Source organism: Pipistrellus hanaki, assembly GCF_964339955.1.
Source record: "Pipistrellus hanaki genome assembly, chromosome: 1".
NCBI lineage: Eukaryota > Metazoa > Chordata > Mammalia > Chiroptera > Vespertilionidae > Pipistrellus > Pipistrellus hanaki.
Genome location: NC_140503.1, coordinates 55,037,745 through 55,056,596, shown reverse-complemented (window position 1 = coordinate 55,056,596; position 18,852 = coordinate 55,037,745). Strand labels below are relative to the sequence as shown.

The 18,852-nt window shown below is 38.4% G+C and overlaps 1 protein-coding gene across 7 annotated transcripts in view; it reads right to left on the bottom strand.

The window, feature by feature from the left end:
- Positions 1-18,852, bottom strand: part of ATP8B4 (ATPase phospholipid transporting 8B4 (putative)) — a 246,461-nt gene that overhangs the window by 161,842 nt on the left and 65,767 nt on the right. The gene's annotated exons all lie outside the window — the stretch shown is intronic.

Genomic DNA, 18,852 nt, shown 5'->3' with positions numbered 1-18,852 from the left:
CCCTACACCAGTCATTGAAAGTCTTCTGTGGTGGGAAACTAATCACCTTGCAAGGCAGCCTGTCTCCAGTGTAGAATGACGATTGCTAGAAAGATTTTTATAATGAGAAACCCAAATCTGCCTCCCTATAATTTCTTGACATGTGACAAATTCCATCTCTGGGGTAACCTAACCCAAATCTAAGCCCTTTGTATGTTGACAACCTTCAAATTCTCAAGAGTCACTCCTAGGTCTCCCATAATCCTTCTGCACTCTGGTCCAGGCATTCTCAAACCCCTCAGCCATTCTCCATGACCTATTTTATAGACATCTCTTCCTGATCAGCTTCTTCTGGAATTTCCCCAATTTCTCTGCATCTTTCCTAAAACATCGTGTCCAGAACCAAACACATATTAAAATTTTAGTTCAACTAATCCCTTTAGAACAGAGACAGATGTTCTTAAATGTCACTTCAGCAATTATATCTCACTGTTTATTCATTGTAAGTTTTGATGAACTAAAATCTCTAGATTATTCCTTCATAAATTACAATTAAATCATATCTCCCATTAAGCATATATAGTTGATTTTTTTAAAATAACAATGTACAAGATATTTTATATATTCCTAGTATCCCAGCCTAATAAAAAAAAATTTATCTTAACTGAACTATCCCAAACTATTAAATATTCCTCCCAACTTTGTGTCATCAGAAAATTTCAAACACATGCCTTTTATTATTCTTCCAAAGCTATAGACTATATACTAAAAAGTACAGGACTATAAGTGTCTTTCAATGAATGAATGGATAAAGATAATGTGGTACATACAGTATATGCAATGGAATACTACTCAGCCATAAGATGAAGTATTGACATTTGCAACAACATGGATGAATCTTGAGAGTAGCATGCTAGGTGAAATAAGTCAGTCAGAAAGGTCAAGAACTATATGATTTCACTCATATGTGGGATATAAAACAGAAAGCAACAAACAAGCAAACCCATAAACACAGACAACAGAAGGTTAGTTACTAGAGGAGATGGTTGCAGGGGTGGTGGTAAATGAAGAGAGTAAAGGGATCAAATATATGGTGATAGAGAGAGACTAGACTTTTAATGCTGAGCACACAATAAAATATGCAAATGATGTGTTATAGAATTGTACACTTGAAACTTACATAATGTTATTAACCAATCTCACTCCAATAAATTGAATTTTTAAAAATGAACGGGGCTAATTACAACCCCAAATTTTTAATCAAAGAAATAAAACTTTCCCTGGCTGGTTTGGCTCAGTGGATAGAGCATCAGCCTGTGGACTGAAGGTTCCAGGTTCTATTCTAGTCAAGAGCACATGCCTAGGTTGAGGCTCAAGGCCCTATTGTGGGACGTGCAGGAGGGAGCCGATCAGTGATTCTCCCATCACTGATGTTTCTATCTCTCTCTCCCTCTTCCTTCCTCTCTGAAATCAATAAAAAAAAATTTTTTTTTAAATAAAACTTTGGCAAACTACTGTAGACCTTTACACATATTATTGTTAACATCTTTCTCAAGTGTTTATATAAAACACTAGAGGACCAGTGCACAAACTTTGTGCACTACTAGGGTCCCTAAGTCTGCCTGGTGATCAGAGCCAATCGGGGTCTTCAGGCTGCCAGCTAGGGCCTTCCTTCATTTTGAGCTGCCCCCTGGTGGTCAGCGTACATCATAGCAAGCGATTGAACTCCCAGTCAAATTCCCGAGGGGACACTTTGCATATTAGCCTTTTATGTAGAGAGATACTAAATATGTTTTATTTAACCATTTATTAATCCACCTAACTATACTCCCATGATGTATAAATCTATCTTATCTACAAAGAAAACATGAAATTTGGAATAGTGCTGAAATTAAGAATCAGCATGCCCACTAATATTTTAAAACTGAGATTAGTCAGTGTACCTTGTTTCAAGTGAACATACACTGATCCCTAGTAAACACTGATACTCTTTAAAGAAAATAGTCATCTGTTAAATGGCCATTTTTAACATTTACCATGAATCAGTGTGTCCAGCTCTGGCAATAAGTGTGGGACAGTAAGGGAGGTGTCAAGAGAAGAATATACAGCTTAGTTGCTCTGATGCAGAGTAATGTGCTAAAAGCTGTTCTCTAAGTAAATGATAGGTATTTTGTAATGAGTTATCTACTCAAGAGCTGGGTTGGGAGGGAAGACTGAACTGTAACAACTCATTTTTCTAAAGGAGAGACTTAGAAAACATTACATTAAAGAAAGCAAAAAGCTAAGGGGAAAAAGCAGTTAACTAAAAGAATCACATATTCCTATTTTTGTTTTATATGTTTGTTTTAGTTTAAGTATAAACTAAAAATTTAGTTTAAGTGTGAGCCTGTATCTTACTAAAAGAACAAACTGAACATTGGCTGTGACATTCAAAACCATGGCAAGAATTATAAAACAAATTCTCCCGCAAAACTGAATTCCACATAGGTGAACAGCTAATTGCATGGCATAAAGTAATGATGCCAATTGACAATTTTCTCCTATTTGCTTAAACTCCAGCAATGATTGTGTTTGTTTACTGGCTCTGTTGTGACTTAGTCACAGATGATGCAAATCCTCACAGCTATGACTCTGAACAAGGAACCAGGGCTCCCCCTCCTGGAGACTCTCTGGACCCATTTACCTTTGTTTTCCAATAGAAAGTGGGGGAAATGTTTTCATTTCCACTGCCCTGTCCAAGACTATGAACATTGTTAAGACCTTAAATCAGCCACATTGATATTCAGTCATTTCACTGAGCCAGCCTACAGTCAAATTTTAGCATAGTTCATTCCATAATACAGCTCAGAAGATGTCCATGACCCTCTTAGCTTTTCTACCACAGACTTCTAGAAACACCCCAATCCAGAGGAGGATAAGCATGAAGAGAAGAAAAAGACAAATAGAAAGAAACACATCTGAAGAACCCATATAGCATCTTTAGTGCTGATAGAAGCCAGGCTGGAAGTCATGGCTTTAGTTTGTTAGGCAGGTGAGCCAGTTAACTGACTCGATAGTGATGTAGGATTAATCACACAGCCAGAGGCAATTGCAGAACAGAGCAGACCTCCTAGGTAGAGGGAAAGAAACCACTGCTAGAGGAACATCAGAGACGGCCTGCTCCCTATAGGAAGCTCACCTCTGAAAGGAAGAGGGCAGAGTTAAATTCAGGAGGCCCAGGTATTCCTCTGAGATTGACACATGACTCCACCTCCCATGGGGCAGAGTGAGTAGAGGTGGAAAGAGAAGTATCACCCCAGTAGGGACCCCTCCAGCTGAAAAACAACACCAAGATAAGGAAATGGCATTGCTCCTCTAAAGTATATTAGTCTAAAGGCCCTGAGGCTGGCAGAAGATGGCACACTTGAGGATCTATTGTACTATGGATGTCAGCACAAACTGAGGCAGAGAAACAAGTTCCTTGGAAGCTATATTTTATGATAAAGACTAAAAGTATAAGTAAAAAGGGAATTACTGAAAGGTTTTAAGCAAAGAAGTAACTTCATGAATTCTAATTTTAAAACAGTAACCTCGCTACCAGGTGGAGAACAAATTGGAAATGACACAAGAATAAATATGAAGACAAATGAAGAGATTTTTGAATTAGTGTAAGTGAAAGATAATGTGTGGTTTGGACCAACATAGTGGCAGAAAGGGTGGCAACAAATTTATTATTTATTATTATTATTAAATTTTTTATTGATTTCAGAAAGGGAGGGAGAGGGAGAGGGAGAGAGATAGAAACATCAGTGATGAGAATCATTGATCAGCTGCCTCGTGCACACCCCCTACTGGGGATCAAGCCTACAACCCAGGCATGTGCCTTTGACTGTAATTGAACCCAGGACCCTTCAGTCTGAAGGCCAATAGTGTCTATCCACTGCGCCAAACCAGATAGGACTGTTGTTGTTGTTGTTGTTGTTGTTGTTGTTGTTGTGCACTGGTGGGTCCAGCCGGCCCACCCCATGGGGGCCAGCAGAGGCTGGGCAAGCCAGGGTGAGGGACTGCTGCGGGTGATTTGCCTGCCAACCCCAACCCCGATCGGGGTTGGGGGGACCAGTGGAGGGTGAGGCCCAGCAAGGCAAGGGGCTACAGGTGTTCTGGTCATTCTGATGTTCAGTTTATTTGCATATTACCCTTTTATTATATAAATAAAATAAACACCAAGCTTTTACTATGTGTACTGTTCTAAGACCTTTACATTTCTCAACTCATTTTATCCTCACAATATCCTTATGAAATAAGTACTAATATCCCAATTATATATAAGGGGAATACAAGGTCAGAGAGATCAAGTAATTTGTGCAAGGTTACATAGCTGATAAGTAGAGGAACCAGGATTTGAATCCAAGCACTCTGCTTCCAGAGCCTGCTCTCTTCACCTTAATGCTCTCCCAATTCCGTGCACAGCAGATGTCTCCTCTGCTTTCAGAGCAATCAGCCCCTGCTCTCTCCTCCACTCAGTATTGCTAGTCTTCTGCCACTTTCTGGCCAAGGGAAACCCTGTTTATCTACCTTTTCCTCTCTTAAGAGTCATCCTGCTCAGTAAGAGTCCTGGTTCTCCATTGTCTGATGTATGATTACAGCTTCTTTGTATTCCCTCTCAACACCCTCAAGAGTGTTTCTCTTTGCTCTTGACACTGCTCAATGCAGGCAAACTGTATAGCTAGCCACTTCCTTAGTTAAGCTTTCCAACAGAAGCAGCAGTGGCCAAAGTCTTTTACATTTGCAACACTGACTGCTTGGTGTGGGGGGAAAATACAACAAAATTTTTCAGAGGTGAACCATCAAATAAAATTTTAATAAAATGAGCAACATGATTCTGTACTGTACAGTTTGATTGTGTAATTGTATTGCTTAAGAAAACAAAACAACTAGAAAAAAACAAACACTGTAAATAGAACATTTGAGGAGTTTGCCTCAATTCTTCCACTGGCAAAATGAAGCTAATATTTTTCGTCTAATGTATATATAGGATTACTGTGGATAAGATCATAGATGTGAAAGCATTTTTGCTAAATTGAAAGAATTAAACAAATATAGGGGGTTTGTGAGCAACCCTTAAATAATACAAATGAATTTAGGCAATCCAATGTATGAGGCAGGATAAACTGGGTATGCCACAGTAACAAACAACTCCAGAATCCTCATGGCTTAACAGAGTAAGCGTTTGCTTCTTGCTCATGCTACTACATCCAACATGAGCCAGCAGGGAGACACTGCTCATCACGGTTACTCTCAATGGACCAGACACCTTTTCACATGCTTCAAGTTGCAGTACCACGGGGAAAGAGAGCGCTCTGGAGGGCCTCACATCCACAACTTAACACTTTAATCCAAAAGCTTACAACTCCTTGACCAGAAAGAATCACCATGTACCCAAATGGCAGAAAAACAGAAACACTAATGGACATGACTAACGGCCACCACAACCAGATATGGAAACTAGCCCTAATATTTGGAGACACAAGACACACCAGCTCCAAACAATGAACGTCAGAAACCTACATCAGTGCTGCACATCCAGTCCTGTTTGAATGTCAGGTTTAACAGCTATTTGACTACCTGCTAACAGGGCTCCAACTTGCTTAGTCCTGTGGTCTGGATGGATTCAACTCTTGTCCATAACTCCAAGGTCAAGCCCAGGTTAGTTTAAACCGACCACATGGCCTATCCTCCTAATTACAATTTTAAAATTCAGGGATTAGCACATGGCCCCCATGTCAATTATGGGGATTTTTTGGAGATATAAGGCTTTCTCTTTCCTACTGGATTCCAACCTTGAGTAGCACTAGGGGTCACTGATATCATCTTGGGGTCCTGAGAGGGGATGCTGTCAAGAATAAACTCTGCACTGCAGACACAGGGCTGAGAAAATGCAGAGAGAAAGTAGGCCAAGCCTCTCCTGCAGATAGCCCTGTCCCTGCACTTTTTAGTTACATTGTCATTACTTTTCTAGTCTAAGTCCATTTGAATTTATTTTTCTTTTACTCCCAACCAACCAAACACCAGGTAAGGACACTAGTAATATATATAAGATCAGCTTACGTTTTTATATAACAGTTTATTTTTATCTGTTATTTGCCTTAAAGGATGAGTCACAGAAGGCTAAGCATAAATGCGTGTGTTCAGTGGTTGTCTGGGGACACTGCCTGCATCTGTGAATCCCACAGGCCAAACCCCAGGAGCTTTCGCAATGAGTACCACGGTCTGAGCACTATCAAACGATCTTTCCACATTTGATGAAACATGTTTATGTCCTAACAACTATAAAAAGGAGTTTGGATGGTGGGGTAGAGGAAGCCTAGTTTTCTTGTCATAAGAGCAGGCAGATATAATACTGTTATGGTACAAACTGGATTCCAGAGAGAAAAGCAGTCGTGACTCTTAAGGAGAGATTACCGCTAAACCATAAAACAAAAACCAAAAAGAAACTGTGTCCACAGACAACTTACATAAAAAAGGAAGTGGCCTAAAGGCGTTTGCACCACTTAGGAAATATGTGAAATACCCATGTTTATGTAAAGATTCCAAAAGAATGATGTATGGGGCAAATGGGCCTGGAGATTCGGCGTCTGGCACCTCACTGATACCAGGCAGAACCACAGCTTCTCGGCTTTGTCAAATGGTGCCCAGTCCGGAGTCCATTGCATTCAGCTTTGGGAACCAAGAAGAGAGGATAGTGGTTCTCTATGAGCACTGTTGAAAGAAGGGCAAGCCACAGAAGAGGTTTTACAGACAGCTGCCAATCAACATTGGCTGCAACCATGATCATGGTAGCATTCTCCTGAGCCTGGGCCTCCACCATGAACAAAAACATTTGTGGGAGGGAAAAGCAGAGGACACATTTCCCCCTGCGGTCACCTACTCATTCAACTGAGGGTCTGCTATGCATCACGCACTGTGTCCTTGAGCCAGGACTGCAGGTATGAATAAACAAAGTCTCCCTGGCACAAGTTATATTTGTGGGGAATAAGGCAGGAATGAGCAGACCATCAACTTGTAAACTGATGACACAATTTAACAAAGTGATCAGTGCTATGAAGAAAACAGCAACACAACAAGAGCACCTGGCTGCCAAGACTCCCTTAGGAAGCCTGCTGTTTGACTTTGCAGGTTAATGCTAGTTCAAGATTACGCTATCTGATGAGACCTCTGGGGCACCAGACCCCCCTCCCCCTACCAAGAGATGCCCAAAACACTTCTTCAGGCTATCAGAAAAAAATAACTTTTCTGCATATATTAACAAAAGAATATTAAGTTAAAGTCACGAATGTTTAATGCACAGATTATATTTACCATATAGATACATATACTTATGTGTGTGTGTGTGTGTGTGTGTGTGGATATATATATATATATGTATGTGTGTGTGTGTATATATTTATAGAAATAAATATCTATATATATAAAAAGCCAATATGCTAAGTGTCCAACCGTCTGACCGATCGCTATAATGCACACTGACCACCAAGGGGCAGACGCTCAACACAGGAGCTGCCAAGCTGCAGTGACTTAGCAGCAGCAGTTCTTGAGTGATGCACCCCAAAACCAGAGAGGAGGGATTCCAATTCCTCACGGGCCACAAAATTCTACCTTCAGCCATGGGTAATGTTGTTGCTGGGGCACTGTCGGCCCTGGATCTGGTTTACTGCACACTTGCGTTTGCATTCCACACCCTGTACAACAGCAACTTTGCAGAGTGCCCTCTCCCACTCTGGGACCCCTCGGGAGATGTTGGAGAGCTGGTTTTGGCCCAGTCCCTGCAGGCCAGGCCGAGGGATGCCACTTACTCCACAGATGCCCTTCCAGCCACAGCACCACCCCAGGTGTGGCCAACCAGGGAGGGACTATGGGAAGCTGGCTCCAAGGCTTGTCCAGCCTGTCTCACCCAGTTCTGTCTGCCAGCCACCTTCTAATTAATTTCCTTTCAAAGTGCATGAATCCAGGCACCAGGGCACTAGTATATAAATAAATGTGTATATATTGGAAAGGTTTTCTTTTTACAAGAAGAGAACATGATCAAAAGTTTGAAGATCACCATATTAAACACATATGGTCAAAAGAAATGAGGTGACCTACATGTCACCAAGACTTGGACAGAAAATGCAGAATGTATGGTTCTGTGTAATACAATGACACCAACTAACACATACTGTCTACTTACAAAAGCCAAACACTGTGCTGAGCACTATTCATACTTCATCTCAGATAATCTTCAAAAAACCCAGTGAGCTATTGCTATTTCAGTGCCATTTTACAGGTAAGGAAACTGAGGCTTAGAGCAGGACAAGGGTTGCCCATAAAAGCTATGATTTGTAGACCCCTGCGTTCTCCTAAATGGTGTTTCTTGGGAAATTAGTCAAAAACAAAGAGTTTCTATGCTGCCTCATGATCACTGAATTCACTGACCCATGTACAACATGCTTGGCCTGGTGAAGAAGAGAACCTCTCTAAACCTAAGCACAGAGTCTTCCCTGTGCACATTAACTCCGTCAGCTAAAGCCGTCATTTCCAATCCTCTCAATCTAGGCAGAGCATCACAGGATTTGTCTGGGGCGCTTCGTTTCCCCTGTAGATCTCAGAAACTCAGACTGTGACTAGGCATGCTTCCCAGCCTCAGTCTCCCCACAAAGCAAATCATAAACCTTGTTCTCTTTTCTACCCTCAGACCAGGGTATAGTTTCCAGCATCTGAAAGACTATTCTAGAGCTAGTAAATAGCCTATAAATAGTAATTTATCCACAAAGAACCAATTTGGGGCAATTATCAGGGGAACAAATTACATTTCCCTCTGAGGTTAATTTAATCACAGGTGTTTTTTTTTCCTCCTGGGTGTTTAGATTCATGCAATATATAAAGACTTTTAAATAGTTCTAGATAAAATGTTAACTTTTATTTTGTGACATCCGAAAAAGGATTGAAAATACTCTTAAATTATACAGAGAGAGAACTAGAATATGCGTTCAGATAAGAGGTAAAACAAAATGAAGGCATGCAAAAAAAGAAAGAAAAAAAGCAAAGGTTGTATTTCAGTAGGACCTTTATAGAGCATCCCTAATGATTTGTTTGCCTCTTATAACTACTTTGTCAAAGCTCCTCTGTGCCTCCTTCTTGTAGCTCAGCCATCTGATTGGTAACAGGCCCTGAGCTGTGGTCCATTGGCCCATCTCATTCTAGGGCTCTAGAGATCTTGAATGTCCAGGGCAGGCATTTCTTTACATTAATGTAAGGCTAGCTTGCTCAGGCCAGTTTCCCAAACTACAGCTGAGTCTTTGGACAACTTAGCAGGGGTCCTCAAACTTTTTAAAGTGGGGGCCAGATCACGGTTCCTCAGAGAGCTGGAGGGCCGGACTATATGAACTACTAATTCCTACTGTAACACCTCGGCTGCGCTCACTGCCCAAAAAACCTGGCGGGCCGGATCAGACTCCTCTGCGGGCCGCATGTGGCCCGCGGGCCGTAGTTTGAAGACCCCTGACTTAGAGCATACGACCTGCTTTGTTTATTAGGACTAAAAATTAGACCATGTTCACGCTGCTGTGCAGTCTGGGAACTGAGCCAAATTTCAGGCAGGACCTCAGTGTTTATGACAATAACAAACGCACAATGGAAAAGTCCAGTTAACGAGGAAAGACACCCATAAAGAATTTCCCAAAGGGCTGAGGGTTAGAATAATGCACTACAAATAGTCTAATCTGACACTAAGGTTCTACACAAATAACACCAGCTCTGGGGTAACATGAAATGTTCTCCTGACCCCCTGGGGATCAGATGGGAAGTGCAGCCCTGAGCCCCCACCTTCTGAGACAACTGGGACCCCTGGCCAACTCATAAAGATGTCACCCTAAAACATTCCTAGCTTTTCATGGTCTCCAGCCTCTTCTTATCCTAAGTTGAGTAAAAAATATCAATTTAGACAAATCCCCACCACCTGGATTTTTTTGTTGTTGTTTATTGGGTGATTTTTGTTTGGGAGTCAAGGTGTTGAGAGGGAAGAATCTAGGGCTGGATAGGGAGGCACAGAAGGAAAATTCTCTCATGGAGTTAGTGGGGAGAGAGGCTTCAAGGCATCTTCTATCATTAAAACACAATAAGTATAATAGTAATTTACAAATAAATTGAAGTGTCATTCTTTTATTTTTTTTGTGATCACATCAGACACAAAGGGTTTAATGAATTTTCACCAAATTTGGAGATTTTGCTTAGAATAAATCTTAAGTGAAAACAAAGACTACCCTAACTTTGCTTTCGGGAAATGGCAGTGGGGCTCCCTAATGACATACACAAAAGTACACAGTTGTCTTTTGTAAGAGCTGACGCAGAGATTCAAGAAGCTCATATGCATGCTGAGCAGAGCAAGGCTGCCTTGATGTGAACAGAGAAAATGCACAGTGACTTCAAATGTGATTCACAAAATTCACTAGAACAGATGCTCTAAGTTGCTGAGCAGATTTATAACCGAGCTGCCTCTCACAGGAGCAATTGTAAGTACCAGGCTCCAGGGCAAGTTGCAGTGGGCATTCATTTATTTAATAGTTCATGATCCACCCAAGCACCCCTGGGCCAGCCAACTATGAGTAACAGTGAGTGTACAAAGCTGCTCTGCAACAAAGCAGACCAGATTCTTCCCCCTTTTTCCTAAATGAATAAATGAACACATGAATGAGTGAGGGACTTCTGGCTGCAGCAACCACACCTTGCCCACCATCTTATCTGACTTCCTTCATATTCCTCCTCTCCGGTGCATTCCTCAACCACATTCTTCCTCCTCATTTCCATCACCAGTTAATAAATACTTGGGTAAATGCAAATTGTCCCAGGAGATCATTGAGTGTTAGGAAAACGTGAGGGCTTGGAGTCCTGAATCTGAAAGGCGACGCCACATTTTATTAACTAAGTGACTTTGAGGGGGAAATCTCTTAGTCCCCATCTGTAAAATGTGACTGATAATATCTACCAAGCAGATTTGTGAAGATCAGGTGAGATAATGCATAAAAAGCACTAATACTGTACTTGATCATTAAATATTGTTTTCCTCCTCACCTGTTTGATTTGCCAAAATCTTTAGGGCACTCCTAACTAAAGCAAGAATAGTGAAAGGATCCAGTGTTTATGAAATTCAAATGTTTCATTCACAAACATTTGTATATGAATCATTTGGGGAGGTTGTTCAAATGCAGATTATGACTTAGTAGTTTTGTGGTGGGTCCTGAGATTCTGCATCTCCAACAAACTCCCAGGGAGGCCAAAGATGCTAAGTCCTGTGGACCAACTTCAAAAAGTAGATGTCATGTAAGAGTTTAGATACACTCAAAAGAGAGGTTTCACGTATATTTTAAAAGTCCATGTAAATAATTCAATTAAATTAGTACAAATCCAAAAAGTTCCATTTGTCTTCTATAGATTATGAATCTTTGGAGATACTTGATTTCACCACTAGACTAGATAAATAAAACCCAGATACCAGGGCCTCCACTTGGGTCACTAGGAGGTGTGGCCAGTCTGCAAACTACCACAGGCCCCTCGCGCAGGCCACCCCACACCCCAAGGGAACCCATACCCTGATCCGGGACATCCTTCAGGGCAAACCAGCAGGCCCACACCCATGGACCTGCATCAGTGTCACAAGTGAAATATTGAAATGCCTGACACTTAGACTTCGACAACAAACACAAAGTGTCCTGGATTCAGCTGAACATATTTTTCTAGATTTCTTCTCCTTCGATCCTTAGAAAAGTACATTGGATGAAAAGAAATATCATGCATTTTCAATTTAAGCTCTGCCTAATAAAAAGACTGAATCAAGAATTAAGTTGGAAAGCAAATAACCCTGGAGGAAGTTCAACAGGTATGTGTAGGCAAGGGGAAGCATGACACAGTGAAGAAAAGAAATGGGGAGAAAAGGGGGAAAAACCCTTTCTTTTAAATGAAAAATACGGAATATTTTCACAGGCAATACATATAAGACCTGTATGGTTTCAGCATTTTATTTATAGTTATTTGTTCATAAAACATAAATTCAGAACTATCCCCTAGTATCAAAATATTTTAAGTATTGGTTTTTAATAATTACATATATAAATCTATATTTGATTTATATAAAATTTAACTGCCTTTCATACTCAAAACATTCAATTTCAGTATGTCCCAGAAGTACTCTTGAGTGAATTCATAATTTTATTCGGTCAGTTTAGGTTTATATGGGCTTAAGGTGACTGGCACTTGGCTTTTTGAGTAACCAAATGGTTCCCCAAATCCAGACAGGGATCCAAGTGCAGTTGGAGTTTCCAACCCCAGTTAGATCATTTGTATACTATACACATGCACATGGTAGTTTACCACTCATATTTTTCAAAGATATTTATTGTCATTAAGAATATATATTTATTGGGGATGGGAGTAGCCGGGTAGGGGCTGATTGGGGGGGGGGGGGGGAAGGAAACATACTAGTATGTAATACTTTAACAACAATACATATATATATATATATATATATATATATATATATATATATATATATAACCAATTAAACAAATTAAAGAAAAGAATTCATATCTTATTAGAAAATTGTCCTTCAAATTCAAATACAATTAAAATGTTAATTACTAGTTTAACATCGCTCATTTTCATACATAATATTACAAATTCTTATACTGTCATTTCATTTATGCATATAAAATAATATAAAAATCCCAAGGGGATAGCAAGTTTCTGCAAAGGTGGAGACCTGTCTCTATGCTTTTTAAAAAATATATATTTTATTGATTTTTTACAGAGAGGAAGGGAAAGGGATAGAGAGTTAGAAACATCGATGACAGAGAAACATCAATCATCTGCCTCCTACACATCTGCCACTAGGGATATGCCCACAACCAAAGTACATGCCCTGAACCAGAATTGAGCCTGGGACCTTTCAGTACGTAGTCCAACAATCTATCCACTGAACCAAACTGATTAGGGCTCTATGCTTTTTTAAGTCTCTAAAGGCATTTTAAAAAATGATAAACATTAATTATTCAGTACAAGACAGAGAAAACCATTTAGAAAAAAAATAAAAACTAATACATAGTGGAAAAGCAATTCTACTTATCAGAACAGAATATGAGCTGATATAATTATTAGTAATTCACAGCACAAACTAGTAATTTCTAGTACATACCTAGAAAAGTGCTTTTGCTAAAGATTGGCACTAGGATAAATATAAATCTTTCACATTTTATAGCACCATATCTACATGCAGTTTATTAACTTTATCAGAGAGTAAAAGAGAAGAAAAAAATCAAACACTCCTTTAGCTTATTTTCTCACCTAGAAAAGTCTGAACAATGTTTCTTCTGCAAAACATCATGAAGAAGTTCAGGCCATTTGTGCTTCTAACCTCAAAAATGTCTTGCTTAGAACAATGGCATTTTTGTGGCATTTGGTTTACAAGAGTGTTTAAAATATCGCAACATGGGACTAAGTGGTTTGCAAAAATCATAGAAACATGACTTGGAAAGGAATCTTCAAAGTTCAATTATTCATTCTACCATTCTGCTTCAATATAGAAGTTGTATAAATCAGTTTTTAATACATTAATTTTTTTAAAGGCTTCCGCTTTTTAGGATAGAGAGATATAATATAACATATTCAAACAAAAAAATGGGTTGACAGCAAGGAGTTAATTGTAGAATCGTGAAGTATAGTAGTAAAATCAATGGGATGTAATGATTAATGGCCCAGTGGCAACTTGTCAGGAAGTATCTAGTGATGAGGCACATGGCTCTGTCTTTGACTATGTTGTACACAATATTCTCATTAATAACTCACATCAGTGATTCTTAATCCTAATTGCTCACTGGAATCACCTAGGGATCTTAAAAATGCCTGAACTCCAACCTCAGAGCTTCCCATTCTATTGACCCATTGGATCAGATATCAATGAAGATCTAGACAACACGCTCATTAAGTTCACATGTGACACATTAATAAAAAGAAGATTTTATGACAGAATAACTGCATGTTTGTGTGCCAAGTTCTATGACAAGTAAAATACAGATGAAATTGAGATTAATAGGAGTCAAAAAATCAACAAAATGCCAGTGCCATTTTAGGCTGTATTAATAATTCTATTTCAAGTTGGTCACATGACTTCCAAAATATTGTTTGACTTTGGAGCAACCCATGTTAAGATGTTATAAAAAAGCTGAAGCTCTTTGAAAAGAAAGAGAATTGCAGGTGATTGTCCTGGAGTTAGTCTATTCAGTGAACCCAAGTTTGATATTTTAAATACAAACTATCAATAGCAACAACAAAAAGTCACGTAAAACAGGAGACATGTTGACTCTGCTTTGGCCTCAGAAGAAATTCTACATTAACAGATAATAAAGCAAGAGAAGATTAGTATGGCTCAATTGATTTTAAAACCATTTAAAATCAAAACTATTTGTCCACTAATCAGATCTGAAATATCATGGCTGACATGTACACATAAGGAACTATTTGACATTGAAATTGGGACTCAAAAGAACTGTTAGCCCAGAAAGGAACTCACTACAGACTGACTCATTTGCCTCTCAGCATAACCATTATGGCTTGTCTCAATTTAGGTTCTTACAAGGGTATTTCTTGGATCACATGATCTCACACATCTAGAGGAAATAATGAACAACATTAACTGATGAACAAAAACAGACCCAGAGAAAGAGAAGCAGCGATCAGTCTCTAAACCTCAGAGGGAAAGTAGGGGAGGGTGGGGGTAAGGGGGAGAGATCAACCAAAGGACTTGTGCGCATGCATATGGGCCTGGCCAGTGGCCATGTACAACCGGGGGATGGGGGCATATGTAGGGAGGGGGTTGGGATGGGAATGGAGGGATGAGGACAATTAGGTGATACCATAATCAATAAAATAAATAAATAAATAAATAAATAAATAAATAAATAATAAAATATTTTTAAAAAGAATCTGATTATTGTCCTTTGCTTAATTTTTCAGACTAGTTCTTCCCTGTTCAAGCCAGAACATTCTTACAAAGATGTACACACATTCTTACGACAACCTTACCTACTTGCACATATACTGTATATGCAAATATATTGATAGATGTGGCCCCTAATCAACTCCTAGAATCATTTATAAAGTGTTTTCAAATTTAAATTTAATGCCTAAATAGCTCACTTTTGTAAGGAACTGCATAGAACGGCAGATATAAAATACAACAGTAATCTGAGTATTGGTTTTGTAATGGTGCACATGTTGAGGCTACATTTTTTAAACATGAATGACCTGATTAATCTTTCCACTACAAAATGTCAAATATGATAGTTACCATCTTTTAATAATATGATTCACAGAACCTAACTATTTGGTCCAGTAAAGAAAATTACAAAACAAGATTAAAAACCACTTTGAGACCGTTGGGGTTGGTGGTTTTTCTGTTAACTCTCAACTGTTACTGAGCTTGCCCAACTTTATCCACATAGTTGATTTATGGATTACTCTCATAATCCATTTGCCAACCAAGAAATTTTCAATTGTCATTCTCCCTTCACACAGGAAGTTACTTTTCTTCCTGCTCTATTTTTTCATTCTCAGTCTTAGTATAAACCTATTTCACTATAGCTAGGCTATAACACAGCTCCAAAATTCTAACATCAAAATTAGCTTACTAACTCTTCTAATTCCAATTGTATATTGCTTATAAACTTTTAAACTTCATATCATTGCAATGAAAAAAAAAGTACAAATAAAATAAATAAATAAGTAAATAAATAAATAAGCCAAAACTGTGTGGATTTACTTGAAATTTATTTGAAATTTACTTCACAAAGCAGATGAAATGAAACCAGTCGTGGGGATACTGAAATATCACAAGCCCGGAACAGGTAAGTAAGAAACACTTTAGAGGTTTAGTTTAGCGAGATTTTTTAACTATCTTTCTTTTTAATTTATTTCTATTTTATTTGATATTTCTGAATATTAAAAGTCAAGATTCTTACACCAATTATCTCAAATGAGACCATGCAAAGAAATGCAAGTATATACAATAATTAGTTCCCTTCAGGTTTGATGCTTTATACAAATGTGTGATCAACACTGGGAAACTAAATGGCATGAGTCTGGTTGGAAAATGTTTCCGCTTACCAAGAAAAAGAAAAGAAGAAGAAAAAAGCCCAACAACATGAAGGATAGTTGCTGCTTTGTGCCTGCAAGTCAATTTGCAAACTCGTAATTTTATTCAGGAGGCACTTGGGACTGAAAACTGTAGCTGTCCAATTTTATCCAGCTAACCCCCAGAAAACACAAATGACACTCCCAACCCTCTCTGGAGGGCTGAGATAGTAGACAGGTTTTATTGTTTGGAGTAGACCCATCTGTTTTGCCTGAAAATGCAGGCTTTTTCTCTGAACAAAAATAAATCCGTAGGGCCCTTCCTCTAATTTTGCTAGATGGAGTTCTAGAAGAATAGTGAAGAACTCCTCTTTTGAGATTTAGAGTGTGACAACGATAAATATCCCACTGCATTATATAAATTTCTGCTAATTGCATAGACTAAAGACAATTGTTTGCTAAATGGCACTGAAGAAAACTGACTCGAATGGCACTGCTTCGTCCAAATGTTTCTGACCAAAGAAAATTATATAATAATATTTATTGGCTCGCTTTTAAGATATGGCTGACATTAGTACTGTACATATTTTATCAGTCAAATACATAGTCTAAGAGTTTATAAAATAAGTTCATGCATCAACTCTCAGCGTGTCATATACAAGATACCTACACACACACACACACACACACACACACACACACACAAGCACTGTGACTGTATTTCAGGTGGATACAGTGCTATATACAAAAACAATCCAGTTACTCTGCTGTGGTAAGTAATTTAAAGAAACTTGCAAGATTTCTGAGGACAGTAATCTTAGTCCAGTGAGGATTGATAGAAAGTGTCAAACTGTGGGATTTCAAATGTTCTCTTTAAAAAAAAAAAAAAAAAAAAAAAAAACCAGAATGCATAATCTCTGTATACAGAAAAATATAAAAATTCCAGGTGATTGTGTTTGATCACACCACATAATTTAGGATGAAGTGTGATTGGTTAAATTACTCATTCCTTTGACAGCATTAATTTGTGAACTAACTGTTATATCTAGTTCAGCTGCATTTATGGTCCAAGATCTCATTTTTTAAAGTGGCACCAATTTTCCTCATGTGTAACAGCAATCTATTTTTAGCAGCAATTATATTTTTAATTTAGAGAAATATGTATAACTATATTTATTTTCTACTTTACAATATTTATAAAAAGCTAATGTTTACATGGCCTGTTTGGGTGAAGTACAGGCATTTCAGACAAGATGCCTATGTATTCTAGAGAGGATTCTTGATTTTATACGTATAAAGACAGTGTAAGACAAAATAATTCTTGGTTCTGGTGTGTTCCAGTGCCCCAAAAGTTAGTTATATGATAAACAGTACCTATTGACAGCCTATAAACAATGAGACGTTCTAACGATGCCCTAATAACCTATGTAACAGCTGCTCAGCAAGAAGGCCTCTTTAACTGAGAAGCAGTCATCACTGACCAGCATTTGAGGTTAGACTCCAAACCTAGGTGTGGTTATTGGTAACCAGGAAGTTTAACTGAAGAGGTGTCACCAAATTCAAAAACTAAAAATATATTTTAAACAGCTATTTGCATTGAGTGAAATTTGGTTCTCAGGTATTCTGTATAAAAAGAGATTATGGCTAAAGGGAACTGGCAACTGGCCGTGCTAACTCTAATTCCATGAATCCAGATTTCATAATGTGAGAGATTTGCTACACGTGTTTTGCTTACAATACCACCCTAACCATTGCCAACTCTATAGAGTTAAAATTTTATATGAAAGGGCTATTGAGGAATAGGGGAATTATGCTAGTGACATCATACCAGCTGTGAAAATTGAGACAAATAAGTTGATAAATTCCTGAGAATAGTAAATTAAGTCCTTTGTCAAAATAGTTATTGGACCATACAGAAATAGTCCAAATATGGAATTTATGAATTAAAATTGTAATCCTATGAAACTAGTTTTCAGATGGCTGGATTTCTTTTAATACCAAGGATTATGTTTATAAATTCCCACGACAGAAGAATTTGTTAAATATGATAAAGCTGTGAATGAGATAACAGTTTAGAGGGGGTAAAACAAGGGATTTTTTAACTATCTGAATGCACCATTTTAGAATGTTTAGGAATAGGAATTCAGAAACTAAAACAAAAGATTAAAACAGATCAAACAAATTAAGAAAACAAGGAATCGGGCAACCGCTTAGTCAAAGAATAACAGTCTTTAAATAAATCAGATGTCAAAAAGATAAAATGTTTATACTTTTAAACTCTTGAATCCAGAATGAAATGGAGAGATGTCCAAAAATTATCTTTTCTCCTACAGCTAAATTATTTACAAAAAGATAAATAAAAACTTCTGTCATATAGAACATAGAATAACTTTCACATAACAGCACACAAAACAGAAGGCATTTTCAATGTTTGTTAAAAAGCCACCGTTACTATGGTAATGCCCCAATACACACACATACGCTCGCGCGCGCACACACCCACAAAAAGCAACAACCAACAACCAGAAACCCACAACTAATGCAAGTTACTGGCACTTCCCACAACTTAATTCCAACTTGTCACGCTGCTTGTCGTCATCTGAGCTATTCAGTTGTTGTGTAAATCGCTTGGTTATCAGGCCTTTTGGTGAGGATTTGCGGCATGCTGGCAGTGCACCTACACATTCAGCTCGTGAAGAAAAGAAAGAGAAACCCAGAGTTCCCATCAGGCTGGGGATT